Genomic DNA, 21668 nt, shown 5'->3' with positions numbered 1-21668 from the left:
TACCTCGTGTTATTCCCAGGAATGACTGAACACCTAGATAGAATATATCATTTTATCCAGACTGGGGAAAATCCTGAAAGTATTAAGGAGGCCCTGGCTCACCAGAAAGTTGACACTCAAGGTTGTATATTACGTTTCTTCATAAATTGCTTAATAAGAGAACGAGACAGGCCTGGAGTAGACCAGGAAGAGATGGAAGCACTAAACAGGTGGGGTCAAAATATAGCCGACGGAAACCATGATAAACTAAATTGTATAGCAAGTATGTACAAGAAAATCAGAAAAGCAGTAATAGAAATACACGAAAAAGAACAAGAAAAGGAAAGTGACAGGAATGACTCCTCCGAGGAGGACGAACCTGAAGAACATGACACGGCTAAAGAAATGATAGCATATGTGGGTAAGGGAAATTACCTTAGGAAAGGCATTCGTCCAGAAAGCAAGAGAGTTTTTCTCTCTGGTATATCAAAACCGAGTTCTCCTGAATATCTGTTTCAAGGTACCGATAAAAGTCTTCAAGAACGAATGGGGTATCATGTACTCAATTCTATGGACGAACAAGAACTAGCCCGGTCACTATGGGCTGACAATCCTAGCACATACAATGATGATACAGTAGCACAGACATTTCTGAACCTTTCCCCAGACGAGCAGAAATTAGCTGGTGTATACATGATTCAGCATCTCATCACGTTATACAGACAACAACGTTCTGATCCAGGTCCCTTACCTGATACATTAGAAGCACTACTTATGAATAGATGGAGAGGCCTAAGTACCAAGTTAATTCAAATAATTCTAGAACAACGCCACAGATATAACACTTTCTTAGGCCCACAATATGTTTCAGCTCCGCCCCCAGAAAGAAAAATGTTTCATTTTGACAGGCAGAATCCTTTACGAGAAGTACACCCAGTTATGAATGCCAATCATGCCTTGGAACGTGTGTTTGTGTACACACCTTTAACAAAGTTAGAATTGTTAGAAATGAAGAAACTAGTACCCTGTCATGATAAAGACCCTGCAGGTTTTCACTGAGAACTTAAAGACATGTTACTCATGGGAGATTACACGTATACGGATATTATGAAATTGTTAAAAGTACTGCTGCCCACCGGCATTTACGAGAAACTCAAGGAAAAAGAATGGGAGGTGGGAGATAAAAAGATTATTTGGACTGAAATAGAAGACGAGGAAAAAGGTCGTACTCCAGGGCTAGGCCTTGGGGACAAAGCTAAAGCATTACCAGGTTTAATAGTACAGGTTTTGCCAAGATTATTGACAACTAAAAAGGAAGACTGGGACGCAATCTCAGCCTGTAAACAGAAACACGATGAAGATACTAGTGATTTCTATTCAAGATTCGAGAAATGTTTCATTATTAATAGTGGCCTGAAACCAGGTAGCGAGTCATACCCACATCTTTTTGTAACAAAATTAGTTGAGAATTCCCTGACACAAGTTAAGAATCGTGTATATAAGGTTGAAAGTACATGGCAAGCAAATACGCCATCCCAGATGTTACAAATGTTACAATACCACCAGAACAGAATTAGAGAAGAACAGGATCACGAACAGAGACGTATGAAAGACACGAAAATGAAAATGTTAGTGGCCCAGTCGGTTCCAGCCGACGGTCAGAGAAAGGGTGCGACCCAGACAGGTAATTCAGCAGCTCCCGTTAAAGGGACATGCAACTATTGCAAACAGCCAGGTCACTACGTACATGAATGTCCAGTCCTGAAACACAATATAGCAACAGGTAAAACTAAAGAAAGACCGCATCAGCCTAGACAAGACCAGGTCCAGCAACAGACTTCCCAGAATACACAGCCTATGCATGCTCCACCACATACAGTACAGACCGCAGCGGTATCACAGCCACAGCCACAGCCTATTGCCGCTACGCAGCAAGTTTCACGGCAGATGAACCAGTATGCCCAATCTGATTATCCCGATTATCAGCGATACACATGAAACAGCCTAGAGAGGGAGGTTGGCTTGCCTCTTATTGAGATTCCTGTAGATCAAGAGGGTCCTTATGTACACAGTCAAGTATTGGGAAAAGACAGAAAGTTTTTAATTGACACAGGGGCAAGCCGTACAACAATCAGCCATGATGAAGTCCCAGGGGCACCCCTCTCAGGCTCACAGAATGTTTCCCTCGGTTTTTCAGGACAGCCTATCGTAAATGAAGTATCGAAACCAGTCCCCCTAGCAGTAGGTCCATTATCACGCGTTACAGACTTGTTACTCACGAAATCATGTCAAGAAAACTTGTTAGGTATCAAGACATTGAAGGCTCTAGGAGCTGTGATATGTTGTTCTCCGGAAGGAGTTAGACTTTTTCTACGTGACTTTAAGGGTCACTATGTATTACGAGAGTTTGATGTCTGATTGAAAAATGTACCGAAACACCTGTGGGCACAAGGCCCAACCGATGTAGGTTGCATGCACATCACACCATACCGTGTTACACTCAAACCAGGAGTTGTTTTACCGCGAATCAGACAATACAAGTTACCACCCGATGCTGTAGTGGCTTTACTGGAAATCATTGAAGAGCTCATTGCCCAAGGAGTGGTTGTAGAAACCGACTCCAATATCTGTAATTCTCCTATCATTCCGATTCTTAAACGTACTGATCCCAATGCATCGCCAGTATATCGGCTGGTGATTGATTTACGAGAACTGAATAAATGCATTGTTCCACAGTATCCTGTGGTTCCCGACATCTCATCCTTATTGACTGCTATTGATTCAGAAGCAACGTTCTTTACTGTAATTGATCTCAAGAACGCCTTCTTCAGTGTACCCATTGATCCAGAGAGCCAATATCTCTTCGGATTCAGTTTAAATGGACGAAGTTTCAAATTTTCACGCGCACCTCAAGGATTCACAGAAAGCCCCAGCATCTATAGCCAAGCACTGAAAAGACAACTTGATTGTATCCAAATGCCAGTTAACACTGCCTTACTACAGTACGTCGATGATCTGCTGATCACCGCACGAAGTGAACCCGAATGTGAACAAGCATCACTGACAGTTTTACATTTTCTGGCCGACAAGGGACACAAGGTGTCTCCTTCGAAGCTACAATTCTGTGTTCAGCAAGTTGTGTACCTGGGTCACTTGCTGTCCAAAGTGGGGAGACAGCTCACTCCTGATCGCATCCAGTTAATTGTAAATATGCCACAACCTCAGACACAAAAGGAAGTGCGGGCCTTTATAGGCCTCACCTCGTACTGCAGACAATGGATTCCTCAGTATGCATTTCTAGCTAAGCCACTCATTCAGTTGACAACACAGGAGGCAGCGACTTCGACTGCCCTCCCTTGGACTCAGGAACATACACAGGCCTTTGAGGAATTAAAGAAAGCTTTATGTCAAGCACCAGCTTTAGCGACACCATGTTACAGCAAACCTTTTACACTTTTTGTTACAGAACGTGATGGTACAGCGTTGTCTGTCCTCACTCAAGATCAAGCAGGTTCACATAAGCCTTGTGCTTATTTTTCAAGTACATTGGATTCAGTGGCCCAGGCTCTGCCTGCGTGCTTAAAATCAGTTGCAGCGACAGCCCTAGCAATCAGACAAAGCGACTCAATAGAAATTAGGACGGTAATTAAATATTTACCACAGATGGAGGATGGGTTTTGTGGCGCTTTGTGACAGGCTTGGAGCGTGGTTGGGCATGCTATGGAAACAAGCTCTTGGCATTGCTGTGGTGGGGCGGGGCGGGAGCGCATTGACGGGGGAGCAGCAGCCTTTGATGTGCGAGCGCGTGAATGGGAAGAGCAGCCATGGGAGGTGGGAGGGGAAGTCGGAGAGTGCGAAGTGCAGGTGGGGGGCGGGGAGCGGAGCCTTTGAAGTGTGTGAGGCACTGAGAGACAGATGGTGGTTTGTGATGTAGCTGGTTTGTGAACGCGCACGGAGCACATGCACTGTGGCAAATCCGCCATTGGTTTCAAAGCTTATTTGGCCCTCAATACTCTCGTCCATTTATCACTTAAGTGATAAATAGTCGAGACCTAAAAAGACAGTAGTAATTGCACTTAAACCATGTACAAGACTGGCATAGCGCTATGAACCACATTTGGAGAATGGGGAGGGTCCGGCTGCTTCCTTTTAGCCAAATGTGTCTGTTACTAATAGTCCTGGTAAAGCTACGGCAAAGCCGGCCAAATGGCCACATTCAAAGGCTCTAGAATTACTGTCTCAGACCAATCTGAAGGATCATGAGTATAGTGCCTCAGGCCCGCAACACAACATGGCGGAGCTGCATTCTCCCTCAGGAGTTGACACTGAGGACTTACAGTCAAATTACTCCTATTCGGACCTAGAAGACCGACCCTGAATATGGGTAAAAGAAACAGAAAATGATCTGATCTTCGGGCGAGGAACACTCTTTAAAAACAGTTTTGACTCAGATGACATGCTAGATGCTACATCCTAGGTCTGCAGATTGGTTGCCTATCCATGAAGTGGCAGTATATGTCCAATTTAGGCTTTGGAAAACTTTTGAGAAGGAGGTATGAACACACCATTTGTCAGTATGCCCCGACCTGTCCTCACAGATAAAGTGGCTGTGACACAGCCACACTCATAATAATTTTTACAAAAGATCCAAAGAAGGGTACAGACCAGTCCTGGAGGACATGTCAGGGCAAGCTTCTGGACCTTTCTGGTCCTGTAACTGAGGTTTTAGAGATGGCAAACCAAGCAGCAGATTTTGGGACGGAATCCCTTTTGACTCGGAGGTACTCGCAGGTCGGGCTCAGCGCGAACTAGGACAGCTAGGGAACGCCAATTGCGCAATCTCTGCATAAAGGCGCATGTCAATTCTGTCAAAGCTGACACAGCTGGCTACTGCAGAAGCAGGTCGCGTACAAAAGGGTTTATTGTTCAGTCATCAGTTTGTGAAAGATTTTAGACATTTTGACCCACTGTTTATCACCTTGTATAAGGCCCAAATGTCTCTCAAAAGGGGTTTTCAGCCCAGGCTCTTTGGTAGGGCCAGGTGATTGTGGAGATGTTCATCAGACCAGTCTTCCTGGCAAGGTCCCCAAAGAGGTTTGCCTCCCATCAGGATTGGTCGTGGTCACTTCCAAAGAGGAGTCTACAGAGGTGGTGCCTCTAGCACAGCAACATTTTGTTTTGGAAGGGAGCTTTACTCATTCTTATGACATTATTCTGGGGGACAGAATTAGAATTTTTTTGCACATTTACAGATTAATAATTCAGGATACTGAGGTATGCGAAACAGTTTAGGGGTTCATACTGGATTTTTATGGAACCCGGGATCATCAAATGATTCGTAGACAACTGTTTTTTACAAACAGAGCAGAGTTTTATGAACTCCAAAGTGAGAGAGTTTCAGAACAAAGGAGCGGTCTATGTACTCAGACCCATTCCAAGGGTTTTGCCCCCAATATCTTCCTTTTGGAGAAGAAAGAAAGAGGGTTCACACTTGTCTTAAATATTCAAAACACCTGGATGTTGCACAGGCATTTAAAGATTGAAGGCATCCATCTCTTACACGATCTGTTACAGGAAGGAGATTGGATGGTCTCGTTGGACATCGAAGATGCGCACCTGGCAGTCTCGATTTTTCCGACCTCACTGATGTATTCCTTCAGTTTTTCAGGGGCACAAAGTCTTAAGAGTTCTTGGGTTTTCTGTTTAACCTGTCTTCAGCTCCATGGCACTTTACCAAACTAATGAGGACAGTCATCGAAGCTCTGAGAGCCAGAGGTGTACGTTGACGGTGTACCTCCACATTCAAATCATTATGGCTTGGAATCGCACTCAAGTGCTGATTCACTTGTCCTGGACGATTCAGTTACTTCAAGAACACTGGTTCATGTTCAATGCCAAGAAATTCACCTTGATACTAACCCAGAATATACAGTTCTTAGACTTCAGAGTGGACTCGGTAACCGCACAGCTGCCACTTCCTATGCACTTAGTATGAGCCTTCAAGAGAGAATTGAGGTTAAGTGTTGTACAGCCAGATTGAGGACACTGGTGCGGATCATGGGCCTTTTGGCCTCTTGAATCCAAGCAATTTTCCTGTGTCTGTTACCCTACAGAGTACCACAATGACTAGAGAGCCAACAAATTTTGTGAGGCTCTGTCATATGTGGATCAGACTCTTCTATCAGAGGAAGTCAGGACAGAGTTGTTTTGTTGATTGATTTGCATATAGCTGGGTCTGAACTGAGGTGGCGAGATGAGCTAAAGAATGATGATGGATTCAACCCAGATCTGTGACTGGGGTGAGTGTCTGAAAAGTTTCAGCACTCCATCCATTATCTCCTTGTGTTTGCTTTGTTCGCCCTAAGTTGGCAGGGTATATCCAGACGTGGGTCCCTTGCTCACTTTGCCACTGGATTCAAGCTAGCCTGGCAGGCCCGGACTGGCTCCCGGGCAGTTAGGAATGCTGCTGAGCTGGGGACTGATTTCGTTAATGGGGACCTGCGTGAGGTAAACAAAATTCATTTTGCTTTCAGTATTTATAAGCACACGCAGGTCTCCATGGACGAAATCAGCCCCCACTGCAGTAAAATCAGGCAGCAGCTCGGCAGCATTCCAAACTGCCCGGTAGCCAGTCCGGCCCTGTAGCCTGGCTGATGAAGGGTGTTACCCAGAAATAGGTCCCAGGATGCTTGTTTTCGGTTCACAGAAGTCCTGCTTTGGCAGTTCAGGCTGGACTGTTCCCATGAGGCACAGGGTCAAGACTGATTTGCATATAACTGGGCTTGAACTGAGGTGGTGAGGTGAGCTGAAGAATGATTATGGATTCAACCCAGATCTGTGACTGGGAGTGACTGTCTGAAAAATGTCAGCACTCCATCCATCATCTCCTTGTGTTTGCTTTGTTAGCCCCTAAGTTGGCAGGGTATGCCCATACGTGGGTCCCTTGCTCACTTTGCCACTGCATTCAAGCTAGCCTGGCTGATGAATGGTGTTACCCAGAAACCGGTCCCAGGATGCTTGTTTCCTGTTCAGGGAAGACCTGGCTTGGCAGTTCGGGCTGGACTGTTTACGTGAGGCGCAGGGTCAAGACTGATTTGCATATAGCTAGGTCTGAACCAAGGTGGCGAGGTGAGCTAAAGAATGATGAAGGATTCAACCCAGATCTGTGACTGGGGGTGAGTGTCTGAAAAGTTTCAGCGCTCCGTCCATCATCTCCTTGTGTTTGCTTTCTTTGCCCTAAGTTGGCAGGGTATGCCCAGATGTGGGTCACTTGCTCACTTTGCCACTGGATTCAAGCTAGCCTGGCTGTTGAAGGGTGTTACCCAGAAACCGGTCCCAGGATGTTTGTTCCTGGTTCAGAGAAGACCTGGCTTGGCAGTTCGTGCTGGACTGTTCCTATGAGGCACAGTGTCAAGACTGATTTGCATAAAGCTGGGTCTGAACTGAAGTGGCAAGGTGAGCTAAAGAATAATGATGGATTCAACCCAGATCTGTGACTGGAGGTGAGTGTCTGAAAGGTTTCAGTGCTCCGTCCATCATCTCCATGTGTTTATATTGTTGGTTCGAGAACATGAAGACATGGAATGTTGAAGGGTGTTACCCAGAAACCGGTCCCAGGATGTTTGTTCCTGGTTCAGAGAAGACCTGGCTTGGCAGTTCGTGCTGGACTGTTCCTATGAGGCACAGTGTCAAGACTGATTTGCATAAAGCTGGGTCTGAACTGAAGTGGCAAGGTGAGCTAAAGAATAATGACGGATTCAACCCAGATCTGTGACTGGAGGTGAGTGTCTGAAAGGTTTCAGTGCTCCGTCCATCATCTCCATGTGTTTATATAGTTGGTTCGAGAACATGAAGACATGGAATGACAGGGCCATATTTGGATGTCATCTAGAGGTAATTATAAAGTCAGACACTAGGAGATGGGGCTGGTGAATGCAATATGGTCCAACATCCACAAGAGGGAAGTGGTTTGAATCAGAACTGGACATCCATATCAATTGCATGGAGCTTTAGCCGGGTCGTTTTTGCAATCAAAACGCTTTCGGTTGTATACGATTAAAGACTAACAATATATCAGCTGTCCATTATAATAACCGCCTGGCGGGAATAAAATCCCAAATGCTGGCAAAGACAATTAAGATTGTTGTCATTTTTGTCTCCAGCATCGCATATAAGTCATAGCAGAGTCATACCAGACAACTGAATGTGGGGGCTGACTGGAATTCCAGAGCCTTCGGGACAGCAGCAATTGGAAGCTACTTCCACAGGGGTTTTCAAGCCTGAATCATTTTGGGTCCATGTCTGGTGAATTTATTCACCTCAAGACTGAACAGATAGATAGGTTTTTTCAGTTGTAGGCTGTGTCTTTGTGCGTTTCTGCCTTTTGTGATGATACCACTGGTGGCAACCCAGATTATGAAGCAGAGAGTAGAGTTGATTCTAGCAAGTCCGATTTAAAATGCTCAATCCTAGATCTAGTTCTAATGGAGATCACTCAAGACTGGTCAGACTATCTCGCAGCCCAAACCTGCTGCAGGACTCAGTCGGGAATTTATATCCTCTGATTCTCTCACAACACCTTGGAGGGCTTGAAGAGACACCGGAGTGTGCCAGTATGTTGTAGCAAGCTAACACCTATATGCAGCAGACTTAGTTATCCAGCACCCATAAAAGATATTTTTCTGCTTGGAGAAGATGGATCGGTTGGTGGCATTAATGAGATAGGGATCCTGTGGGGACAGACTTCTATGTGGTGATCAATTTCTTCTAACATTTGGCTGATCAGGTGTTCATTACAGGTAAGTAAACAACTTTCGTTATGCCATTTTAGCAGGAAATTTGCAGTATATGGTAAACCGATTGGGGAGCACCTTTTGCTGTGCACCATGCTGATAGGATCCAGATGCCAAACCTGCCTAAGGCTAAGTATCACACTTTTTGGGACCTAAATGTGGTGTTGAGTTGCTTGACCGCTTGGCCAGACAGCAGGGATTTATCTAGAAAGCAGTTGTCAGCTAAGCTGGCCATGCTTCTATGTTTATTTTCCTGTGAGAGAGTGGGTGATGTTCAGACTCTAGACCTAGTGGGTAGAGTATTTTCTTCATCTAGAATTTCATTTACGATTACAAGAAGAACTAAAATGAGTTTGACATGTATTTCGTATCCTGTATTTCCGGATTCTCCCAAACTGTGTGTGACTCAGAGGTTGAAAGTGTATCAATCTTTTACAAGAGAGCTCCAGCAGGGTTCTGCAGGGCACTTATTGATTGCATTGCAGAAACCAGATAAACCAGTTTCAAAGGAAATGATTGCTAGGCATGCTTGTAGGTTGTTGTCAGTTGCTGGAATTACAGGATTTGATGCTTCCTCTTTTTTCCCCCAAAGTTATATATAGCGTGAACTTGACCCGAAGGTATCATCAGAGTGCTTTACATGATCACCAGTTGCGTTACAGACGGACACATTCATTTACTCTTTTGTGGGTCACTGTGCTGAGAGGGGCCACAGCATCCAAAGCACTTGCTCTGTGTTCTAGATTTAAGGACATTATGAGAGCAGCTGATTGGTCAGCGATTTCCACTTTTAAAACTATTTGTCATTAGCCTACTGCGGAGGTTGGTTCTGTGGTTGTGGGTCAGCTTTAATAATTGGAGCCTCCTGTCCTGACATATAACAGAAAAAATTCTCTATCTCATCAAGAATTTTCATTTCTATTAAGGACACAGATGTAAGGATTATCCCACTGAGTATTGTTGATGGTGTAATATTATCTCTACAAGCCAGTATTGTGAATTTTTTAATGATTTTTCCTGCCCTATATTCCTTATAGCATGTTGAGTGAACATTCTTTATGGCGAGAAATTTATATATTTCCATTCATGGATCAGAAGCAGGAATTAGGTTGTCCAGTCACATATGAATGGAACATCTAAAAGCTGCCGCACTTGTGGGGATTCTTGTGTCCTGAGATGTTGAGCTTTTTTCCATACAAGTACTTTCGTGTTCAATTTCTTGTTACTTCAAATTCTGTTTCCATGTACTGTGTGGCTACCTGATGTTGACAAAGAAGGAGGCAGAGAACTGGTGTGCCTCATATTTAAGGAAGGGAGATGCAAGCTGATTGGTGGAGAGATTGATGGGACATGTAGTTTGTAATTTAAATCATTTTCATTGGCTGCTGTGTTTGCCTTAAAGATTTGAGGAGCATAATCCTTGCCTCTGTGTCCTTAATAGAATTGAAAATGCCTGACACAATACCAAGAAGATTTTTCTATTTTTTCCTGCAGCGTGGAGCTAGCTTGAGGTTCCTCCTTTGTGTTGGTGATGCTAGGAGGCGTGGTGCAGTGGTCGGCTCACATTTCCTGCTTAAAACAGAAACCCCGGCAAAACCAAGGTTTTGCTCACGTGCACTGTCTGTTTGAGCTGGGGTTCGCTGTTTTAAGTGCAAGGCTTGGCCGGCACTTTTACCAGCAGTGGCAATTAGGCCCACTTTGGTTTTTTTATAGCGCGGTTCTTAGTCCATATTAATCGACGCTTTACAAGCGGTGCAGGGAGCATACTCTTTTATATTGTGACAGATTGTATTTGAATTTTGGGTATCTGATGAGCAGGAGCAGGCGAGGAGCCTGCTATCTGTATTTTTTCACAATGCTGGGCTTGCAATATACACATTTTGAAGTGTTTGGGGTCTTGAAGGAACTCCCCTGAATGGTTCTGCTGGGAGATCTCTGGCAGCATGACTGGAGTGAAGGCAGGAATGTGCCTTTCAATTTTTCAACTTATCTGCATTAGGGGGTAAACAGAGGAGCAGGTTTTGACACTGGACTCAATTCACAGAGGGCCTTCGGACTCATGGCGGCAGACCCCCATTAGTGGGTGGGGAGGGGGCCGCACTCATGGCAGAACCTTCGTACAGCAATTACCCTATGCGGAGATCCTGTCACGAGCTCACCCCCGCCCCCGCCACAACTGCAGGGCCTCAGCTACGAAGAAGTATGAGGCCCTTTGTGAATCACCCCTATGTGTTTTTGGGCCATTTAGTAGCCTGGTCCTCTGCATGTTCCTCTATACTGTTTTACGGTGTCTATAAAAGGGTCTATAGCCTCCTCTCAGGCTGGGATAGTTGTCTCTTAAATTGAAGATTCCTAAAAAAGTATTTCGTTTTATTTGCCCTTTTCTTTTTGTTTCTCATGTCATGGAGGGTAGGGCAAGGGGGAAACATTATTCTGTGGCCCTCTTGGGGAGTATATAGGCAGGATTATTTGTGTTTCTCTTGTTATGGTAAGAAAGCAATGGGGAAGCATAAGCATAAACACTCTCATATCTCTCTCGCTCTCTCTCTTTCTTCCTGAGGCCCACGGAGGGAATTCCAAATGCTAACGATTAATAGGTCTATTTCAGGCACATTTTATAAGCAACAGGAAAATGAAGGTTTGTCAGGAGGTTCTCCTACCAGGTCTGTCTTATTCTCCAGCTTCTTGTTCCTTTCCATCGCCAATTTTTAAAAATGGGTCTCTCCAAATTATGACAACGATGATGGCGGGAACCACTCCTGGAGGGAAGTACATTCAGAAAAAAGAACTGCAATGCTTAGTCTGTTACTTGTTATCTAATTTACATCTTCCACCCATGCTCCAGCAATGAATGGCTCAGGAAATTTAATACACCTCCAGTTCCTAAGACGCCAATTAAATCCGCTATTTTCAACATTTTAAAGAGAGAGCGGAATGATTCGGCCAAAACTCCAGTTCCATGTTTCATGGGGACGTTCTAGCCTCTCATCAAAAGGGGGATGAAGCTACCTCAGAAGTTAAATATTGATTCTCCATTTACAAATCAGTCTCAACAGAATTCCATGTTGGCTGACTCAGAATATTTTACTCTCAGTTGTGGTAGACAGAAAAATGAGAACCAGCTCATATCCAGCTTTGGATTTGGCCAGGAGGGCTTGCATATATGCTGTTTATGCTTCCCCGTCTCTTGTTAATTATTTTCAGTCTGTTTTTAAAACTATTCAGAATGATTTCTCTCAATTTCCGGCAGCCACGAGGGCTCAGGTAAAGACATCGCTTTTGATCTTCAGTATCAGCAAGCAGATTGGTGGGACTTAGGGGCAAATGCCCTTGAGACAGTAGAAATTAAATTACTCTAAAAAAGCAGCTCTTTTGTAAATGCCATTTTCAAGTAGTAAACTGTTCATGGAAGATTAGAATCAGTCATTCACAAATCTTTCATGAATCAGAAACATACTCAAACTTTTTGACAGTGTTCAAGATACTTTTAGAATTTCAAAAATCAATATGACAGAACTGGGAAGAACATGTTTGATCCATTCTCTTTCAAGTCAAAGATTCAACTAGTCCAGTTGGTTTTGGAGTTATTCTTGATGCTAACAGATTTAAGGGCCATCTTCTTATATTTGCTGGACCATTCATAGTACTAATTTGCAAAGGAATGAGAATTCAAATTTTAAAACATGGCTTGAAAGCTTATCAGAGTTTGGTGAGTAGCATTTCTAATTGGTTCATATAATTCATATTGTGAGCCTATTCCTGAAGGTGTTGTTTTCCTCTAGGTGGTTGAATTTTGGGAGAGGATTTAGTCTTAGCTTCATGAGTTTCTAAGGGACTACTTGTGATGGCGGATGGGCATCAGTTCGCCAGCTATCATAGCGGTGCTGGGACCGCCTGCCAGACGTGCGGCAGTCCCACCAGCCCAATTAGGATGCGCCTACTAGAATGGTGGGCACATCCTGGCCTTTTGACATTGCGGACGGTGCTGCTGGCTGCAGCATCATTTGTAATGTTAAAATGTTACAATGTGCATTTCCATGCACAACGTGGCAGGCACCACGCCATGCCTGCCACCGTGTGCATTGAAATGTAGGGACATACCATGGGTACCCCCCAGTGCACCTACACCCTCCCCCCACACAGAGGGGATACGCAGCGGCCCCCCAAACCCAATCCCCACCAGCCTTTCAATGGTGGCATCGCCGCCATGGAAAGGCCTCTACCAGGGCACATCCTAATATGGTGGACGGCACCTGCAAGGCTCTGTCACCATATTGGTGTCCTTTTTCCGCCCGCCAGGCAATCAGTGCGATTGCCACCGGTGGAAAAGTGGCAGACGGACTTTGCGTATGCCACGATACCCACCGCCATCCTAATTTGGCGGTGGGTAAAACTTATTGTGATGGCGGGAGGATCGCCACCGTCGGGCCGGCGGTCGTGGTCCTCCCGCCATCATAATGAGCCCCTTACTTCACATCTCAGGTTTTTAACACAGGATATAGCGTACCCTGTTCCAGTGATTATCGCTGGAGAAAAATGACTACAGTGGTTGATCCTAAACAAGTCTCTGTCAGTCCGGGGTCGGTGTTCTATTGAAAGGACAATTACATTTTTCAATACAAATCTAACTAACAGGAGGATATTGTTGTGAAGGCTTAGAATTAGGGGGTAAATTGCTCTGAAATGTTAAATATGACAAATCTTTTAGTTCATGATGACTTTCTCCCAGTCCAGTTCACATAAGGAACATCAGCTGTATTCTGTAGATCATAATGGAGAACATGATTTAATGGAGCTCCCTCCTTGTAAATGCTGGTTCCAAATTTCTGGTTGTTATATTCTGGTGGGTTCTGTTTCGGTTCCGCAAGTCTCAACCTTTTTTCTTCTTTTAGATTTAACTTCCTTCATTCTGAAGTTTTGAGGGGGGAAAGTGAAGATGAGGTGGCCTCTCCTATTTTAGGACTGGCTGTTACTCTGTAATCTATTCTGGGGTCCCTTGACTTCCTTTCCTCCAGAAACAGGACACCCGAGTTTAGAAGTAGAAAAGGAGGTTTTTTAGGTCGAGCAGACCTTACTCTCAATGCGTGAGCATTGAGAGTGTCTGCTTCAGACCTTTTGTCGCCCGTTATTGGGAATGAGGACACCAATCTGTTACGAGCGTTTTTCCTCGCAGTTTTCACCGCGGGAGCGCGCGTCTGACCCGCGCATGCGCAGAGTACCCGCATATGCGCAGAGTAACTCACAGCCCTTGCTCACACAGACGCAGGCAGGCAGCCCCCACCCCTCTGCATGCACGCACGCACGCACACACAGGCGAGCGCATGCACACGCAGGCACACACATACAGGAACACAGACACTCGCTCACACACACACACCCCCCTCCCCCACAGTCACACACACGCACGCACACATACATACAAAGCCCGCCCGCCCGCACTCGCGCGCACATGCTTCCCCCCCCCCGCACTCGCGCGCGCACATGCTTTTCCCCCGCCCCCCCCCTCCCCCGCTCAGCAACCCACTCACCGGCTTCCTTCGTGCGGCGGCTCTCCTCAGCTGCAGGGTCCGGCAGCAGGACTCTTCTTCCCTCCTTCGGCACCGGGGCGCAGGGTAGGCTCCTGCCTGCTCCGGTGCTCCAAACACGGCTCCGTCCAATCGCGGCTCTTCCGTGGGAGGCGGGGTAGGCTCCCGCCCTCCTACTTCCTGTTTCCTGTTGTCGCGCCGGCCTGCCTGACTTCCTGGTCGCAGGCCGGCAGAGTGACGGCGGTGATTTGCGGTATTTATTTATTTAGTTATTTATGCATTTTTATATAGCGCGGACTTTACCCGAAGGCGGTATTCATTTATTTATTTTTTTGGGACGCTGCGTGCTGTCCCGCACCACCTCCTGCTGCATTTCCTGCTAGTCGGCGCCCGTTGCCATTGACAATTCTTTTGCATGTCCTATGTGAAAGCTGCAGTATTTGTCTTTGGTCAGTATTTGACACTTACTGAACACTGTTTTTACGTCAAGAATCCACTTGATAACATTGCACACGTGTTTTGTATTTTAAATTTGCTTTCTCTAGCTGCATTCCTCGCAAACAGCATGCACGCATTTAAAACTAGTTATCAAACTATATTTCTTGAGAAATAATATTTTGTAAAAGAACAAGCCCAGTTGATACATGTTTTTTTATTCCCCACCATCAGCGCATCAGACCCGCCCCATCCTGACAGTGCGGAATCAACTGTTGCGTGTCTTATCTTGCACTCTTTCTGCATGCAGTAATTGTCAGTGAAACTATCAGATTTTTTTCCAGCGTTTCCTTCTTGACGCTACTGAGTCAGAATTGCATTTGGACCTGCGATTGCATTATGTGAAAGTTGTCCTGTAAGTCCCTGTTTAGCCTAGCAGTGTACGTTTGTTTCAAGATGAGTTTGCATGTTATAGAGACAAATGCTATAGGTGTCACGTTTGCGAAAGTTAAAACTATTGGCATTGTAAATGACAAAGCTATTAATTTCGCAATTTTCAAAACCAACACATAAATAAAATATTTTCATTTACAATACCAATAGCTCAAACTTTCCTAATGCGAGACCTATTGCATTGCAAATGCTTGTTTTTTAGGGTAGTTCATTTGATTCCTGTTTTGGCTCCCATTCAAGCGTTTAGGAGGGAAGCAACCCGAATAGCCTATAGCCATCATTGGGGCTCATCTGATACTTGGTGTCAGAAGAATACCCTTTCTCGAAACAACATATTACAATATTTAAAGAGAGTTTTGAACAGTGGGCATCTATTAAAGCCTTTCGTTATCTTTGGGCAGAGGTGGAAGGCTGCATTTCAAGACTGTTTGAAGGAGTTGACTCTTTGAGGCCAAGACTTAGAAACTTGTTTCCTTCTCAGGATTTACTTTTGGTCCTACATATTTTTAAAGATACCCATTTGAACCTTTGCAGGAGGTTTCAGAGAAAATCTCTTCTATGAAGGTCTTGTTTTCCGTAGTAATAACGTAAGCTATACATTTAGGAGAGTTGAGGGCTCTGATGTGTGTCCCTCCTTATTCAAGAATTTTGAAGATAGGATGGTGTTTCTATTAAATACCACCTTCATTCCCAAGGCAAATAGAGCATTCCATAGGAGCCAGAAAATTGTCCTTCCTGTTTTACATTCTGTTTCAGGAGAATACAATCCCAATGGCTCAACATTGGATGTGGTAAGGGACGTAAAATGGTACCTTCAGAGGTCCTAGTTTCGGAAATGTAATCTTTTTTTGGTCGTTTTTGGTGTGGGCAGATAGACTGTAAGTCCTGTTTATAGACACTTACCAGTAGATCAAGTAAGTAATCATTCTGTCCGGCTCTTTGTAAAAAAAGACAGTTGCCTGGAGGTATTCAGACATGTTCAACTAAAGTGATGGCTGCTTCATGGGTATAATGAAGCAGTACCTTAATTGTGAGTATTTGTGCAGTAGCAACATGACCTAATCCATCTATATTTGTGAAACATTATAGTTTTAATTTAGCTCAAAACACAGAAATGTTGATTGCTTCCTGTATTTTGAAAGGTGCTCAATTACTCCATATGTTATGTGTGATTAACAGGGCTATGCCTTTCCCTTGCAACACTATACTATTATCATACTCAAAAAGGAGCTTACACTGGAATAGGTAGGAGAAAATTGGACAAAATGAATACCTGCAGACTTCTTTGCAAGACAGCCACGTCATTTCTGTTACAACATTGTGTGTCTAATGTAACTTCCAGCCTTCCTGCGGGGGAGGGGTATGCTAGTATGCAAAACTCCCTCATGAATTGATTACACTGAAGCTTAAAACCTTTGCCTAAAGTGACTCTCCTGCAGGCAAAATCCTCCTCCAAGAGGCTTGTAACATTGTGATGCACAAAAAAACAAGAGAAGGCAGAGAGAACAGAGGGGTTATATCACACCCTCTCCCTGTTAATTTATAATTTATAATGAAGCGTTGTGTGGAGTCGGGATAGAGAGACATTATACAGAGAGGTATGAAGACTAATTGAAGTACGCTTATAAATATCAAGCCACAGCTAATGGCTCAGCTTTTGCACACAGTGCTGTAACCTCCCATGAGATGAATAACAAGCATTGGTAAATGCAATAGGTTTCACCTATGTGATTAATAATCAGCTAATTTTGATGTAAGTTGCAGATTGGTGAGCAGTTGTGCAATATAAGTTACTGAAGCTCTGTTAAAGTGTTATGAATTGCTTATTGACAAAAGGCAATATATTGTGCTGTTACTGGTAGTACTATAAAGTATGTTTTAAAAGTGATAGTGTAAACATGGCGTTAGAACCATTCCTGCTTCACTCTGACGACAGTGCCACTAGTAAACTAAGGGACAAGACAGTTGGCATATAAACCATGTGTATGGACCAGTTTGTTTTAGATAGAGCAGCATTATAGTCTATTAAATCAAATACAATAGGTTTTTGTGCAGATGGTTTGCTGTATTCACGTAGTTGAAGGTGCTTTCATATACAATACTGAAGAGGATTGGTAAAATAAAATATTTGCATAAGATCACACTATTTGTTTAAAGTAAAGCTGTGTTTAATCCTGATTTTGTGGTTTCACTTTGTACAAAATCAGCTACTAAATTGGCGTCTCTTTGTCTGTCCTTTTCACTTCAAATCTTTTGTGCATTAGGGTAGAGCGATAGTGGTGGGCAGAAGCAATATCAAAGTTAGGCCTGAGGTTGCAACAGCCTTATTGCTCCTGTTTATAGGTTTACAAAACTTCTTCCCACTAATCCTACTTGTTCATCCCTGTTCGTTTTAACTTTTAGAACCACCCACCATAGGCCAATACTGCACCTCATTTAAGAAGTCCCTAAGGGGATCCTTGGACCTTTCTTGAAAATGGCTAAATGGCCCCTTTAAAGTTTAGGGCACTCTTACTTTATTGCATGTGCACGGTCCATCGCTGCGTGTGCAGTTTGTGTGGAGGGAACGCTGCAGGGTTACAGAGCTTTCGGAAGAGGATAGCTCAAAGCTGTTCCATTTTACGGCGGCCATTACTGGGAGTTAGCGGTCTAGCTGCTCCAAGGAGGGTGAAGGGGAGGGTATTTGAGGACACACGAAAGCGGACGCACGCGGCACGCGCGCGTGGTGGGCGCGCCTAAGGCCGTTCTCAGCGCCAGCTACCATGCCCAATGTCACAGGTATTTCACCCCTGAAGCCTTGCTACACCAGAGAGGAGCTCCTGAGGCTACAACTGTCCTCATATATATGCCCAGGACCTAAACATGGGGGTCAACTGGTTAAGGGGGTGCAACGATGCCCGAACTGTTGTCTGACATTGACAAATCTAAAATGCTGTATTAGCTCTCAGTTCTGTCCACCTGAACCCCAAAGAAGGACTCCCCAGTCTCTTGATTCTGGAGACCATTTGTCTGGTGGAGTCCTACATGGTTAGAGCTCCCCGCCGGAACTAACCTGTGTCTTAATAAATGCCAGATTGATGATTAAACACAAGTTGGAACTAAATGAATTCATTTGCTCATTTGCCTTTGATGTGATTTTTGTCGTTGAAACTTGGGCGGACGATGCTTCCGGCCCAGATATGGCAATTGCTGTCCCTCCAGGCTATGGGATTGCCAGGAGAGATAGAATAGGCAAAAAAGGAGGGGGACTAGCGATCATCTATAAACAACATCTTAGAGCCTCCTTTAAGGACTCCTCCAGTGATTCAGAGGCCGAGGCCCTTGCTTTTAAAATTGCTATCAACCACACTTACTCCTTCAATGGGTTACTAATCTCTGTAAAATAAATAAATAAATAAATAGGCCTCTGGTATCGCGATCTAAATTTCTTTACACCTTGGACATTTTCTTGAAGCTAAGGTTTTAGCTCAAGATTTTACCATCCTAGGAGACTTAAATTATCACTTAGATAACTCAGAAGATAAAGACTCACTGGCCCTATTAGACCTGTTGTCAGGGGCAGGTATGGAACAAAAAGTACAGGGATCCACGCATTTAGCTGGTCATTTTTTAGATGCAGTTTTTACTGATTCCCCCCGGCTTGAATCCAGGGAACTATTGTGTCTCCACTGGTCTGATCATCGGGCAGTATCCTTTGTCCTATCACCACCCCCGAGCTCAGGAAACACAATAAGGTGTATGCTTCCAGCTGTTATTCCTGGCACCAAGTGGACAGGGAGTTATTTCTTTCCCATTTATTGACCACCATTCCCTGTTGGGCTAGCGACCCTGAATCTGCCTCATCTCAAAACCATGTTTAGCTAACAAATGCTGTACAGCTGGCAGTTCCCCTCAAGAAGGGTAGGAACAGCAGATCGGCACCTACTGAACCTTGGTTCTCGGAAGAACTCAGAGCCTCTAGAAGGCACTGCCGTATAGTGGAAAGGCGCTGGCGTAAATTTTATAAACACAGCGATAGAGAAGGATTGGTGTCACTACAACGCATGCTTTTACATCGCATGCCTTTACAACGCGGTTTTTACCACGCAGTCCATTACAACGCATAATGCTTTTAGGCGCTGGATAGTGAATTATTTAATTTACTATTCCACCTCCAGTCCCCGTGGATAGCAGGGAAGGTGTTGGATAGTAAATTAAATATATTCCCTATCCTAGAGCGCCCCCCAGCGCAATGCGTAGTAAAGGTATGCGTTGTAATGGTTGCGATGTAATGGTAGTGCGTTGTAAAAAATGCGTTGTAAGTGATGTTCCCCATAGAGAATCCTACAAAAAATGTCTGGCTGAGTATAAAGACCTGAAGAAAAAAGCACTAAATCTGAGTACTTCACGGAAAGGATAAATCAGGCAAAAAAGAATTCAAAAGAATTATTTGCTACTGTGCTCAAATTAAGTAATGCCCCGAATATTGAGTATAACTCAATAGATCAGTCCTTCTGTAACCAACTGGCCTCAGTCTTCCGCATGAAAGTGTCTTATATCTTTAATACCTTCTCCAGTCAATGATTATCTGACCCTCAAAAATTAAGCACAGCTTCCTCCACCACACAACCCTCTCTTAATCAATGTTTTAATCACATTAATATTGACCCTATTTTTAACGAATTCCCAGCATTATTTCCTGAGCAAACCTGTAATTTGTTAACCACCATAAAATCTGGCTCCCCTCTGGATCCCTGCCCCCCCCCCCCCCCCAGGTGACTGGCCTAGTTGCCGATTTAGTATCACAGCAATTGACACCTGTTCTTAATATGGCTTTGGAGCAAGGCGTGTTTCCCTTAGCCTGGAAACAGACCTCAGTCTTGCCTCTACTAAAAAAGTCTAATCTGGATAAATCAGACGTAAGTAACTATTGCCCAATTGCTCGGCTTCCTCTACCTGCCAAGGTACTTGAAAAATGTATGAACTCTCATTTATCTTTATACCTTGAGAGAAACCAGAAACTGGACACCACTCAATTTGGTTTTAGAGCATCTCGCAGTACCGAGTTGGCTCTTATTACTGCCACTGAGGATGTTAGGAAGGCGGGACAGCTGTTCTGATCCTTCTCGATTTGTCGTCCGCCTTCGACACGGTGGACCATAATCTCTTGATCCACCGCCTCCAAGCAGTAGGAGTAGGAGGAGCTGCCCTTGCTCTGCTGACGTCCTTTTTAGCCCACAGGAGTCAGTATGTGGAAGTAGGAGGGTTCAAGTCCGAAGAATTTAGGCTTCCCTGCGGGGTTCCTCAAGGCTCCTCCTTGAGCCCCACTCTTTTTAATGCCTCTGGCTAATCTTATAAGAAGGTATGGTTTTAATCTAGTTTCTTATGCTGACGACACACAGATTATTGTGTCTATTTCTAGTAATATCGCTGACACAGCCTCTAATTTTCAAAACTGTATGAGTGACGTCAGCAAGTGGATGGATATGAACTGTCTAAAGTTAAACTCCACTAAAACCGAGGTATTAGTGTTCGGTAGGGATGTTTCATTGTGGTCCGCTGATTGGTGGCCTACTGAGCTTGGACCCACCCCCCTTCCTGTAGTAAAGGCCAAAAACCTTGGTGTTATTATTGACAGCTCTCTCAGCTATTCTCAACATATAAATATGCTGACATCTTCCACCTATTACACTCTTTGTATTCTCCGCAAAATCTTTCAATATATTCCGGTCGACCAACAAAGAACAGTCATGGCAGCTTTGGTTATGTCCAAATTGGACTATTGTAACGGGTTACTGGTGGGTGCAAGCAAGTTCGTTATAGCCAAGCTGCAGGTTCTTCAAAATTCTGTGGCACGCCTGTTGTTTGGTCTAACCTTTCTTCGGCAAAACATGCCCTAAATGAACTACATTGGCTGCCTATTGTAAAGCGAATTAGCTTTAAACCTTTATGTATTGCCTTTAAAGCTTTACACAGGAGCGGACCGGAGTACCTGCAGAATCTTTTCCAATGGTATATACCCTCCCGAACGTTACGTTCCTCTTTTGCCAATAACGTAAAGGTTCCCACCTTCCGCCTACAGAGATGGGGGGGGGGGGGAGCTTCCACTACACCACAGCAAGGTGATAGAATGCAATCCCCACCCAGCTGAAATCAGCCCATGGCCTTCTAGTGTTTAGAAAGGATTTAAAAACATGGCTTTATACCGTTTCGTTTTCTCAGTGGGGGTCGTAGCTGGTGACTCGTTTTTCTCTGTTAGTGCCTTGACGCCTTCGGGTCATAGAGCGCTAAATAAATAAATCAATCTGTAAAGTGGCACACAAGCAAAGGTATGCCTTTATTTGCATTGGCACGCCTTTACACAAATGAGGGATGCCCCCTTCACGCTGAATGTGTGCAAAAAGTGTGTATTCTCGTGGCATATTTCAGAATGGACTAAAAAAGCACATGCAGAGCCTTGGTTGTAAGTGAAATCCACACACATATGTTAACTGAAATACCTAAA

This window comes from Lissotriton vulgaris, chromosome 2_1, assembly GCF_964263255.1.
Source record: "Lissotriton vulgaris chromosome 2_1, aLisVul1.2, whole genome shotgun sequence".
Classification (NCBI taxonomy): domain Eukaryota; kingdom Metazoa; phylum Chordata; class Amphibia; order Caudata; family Salamandridae; genus Lissotriton; species Lissotriton vulgaris.
The sequence above is the reverse complement of the archived record's forward strand: the minus strand, read 5'-3'. Positions refer to the sequence as shown.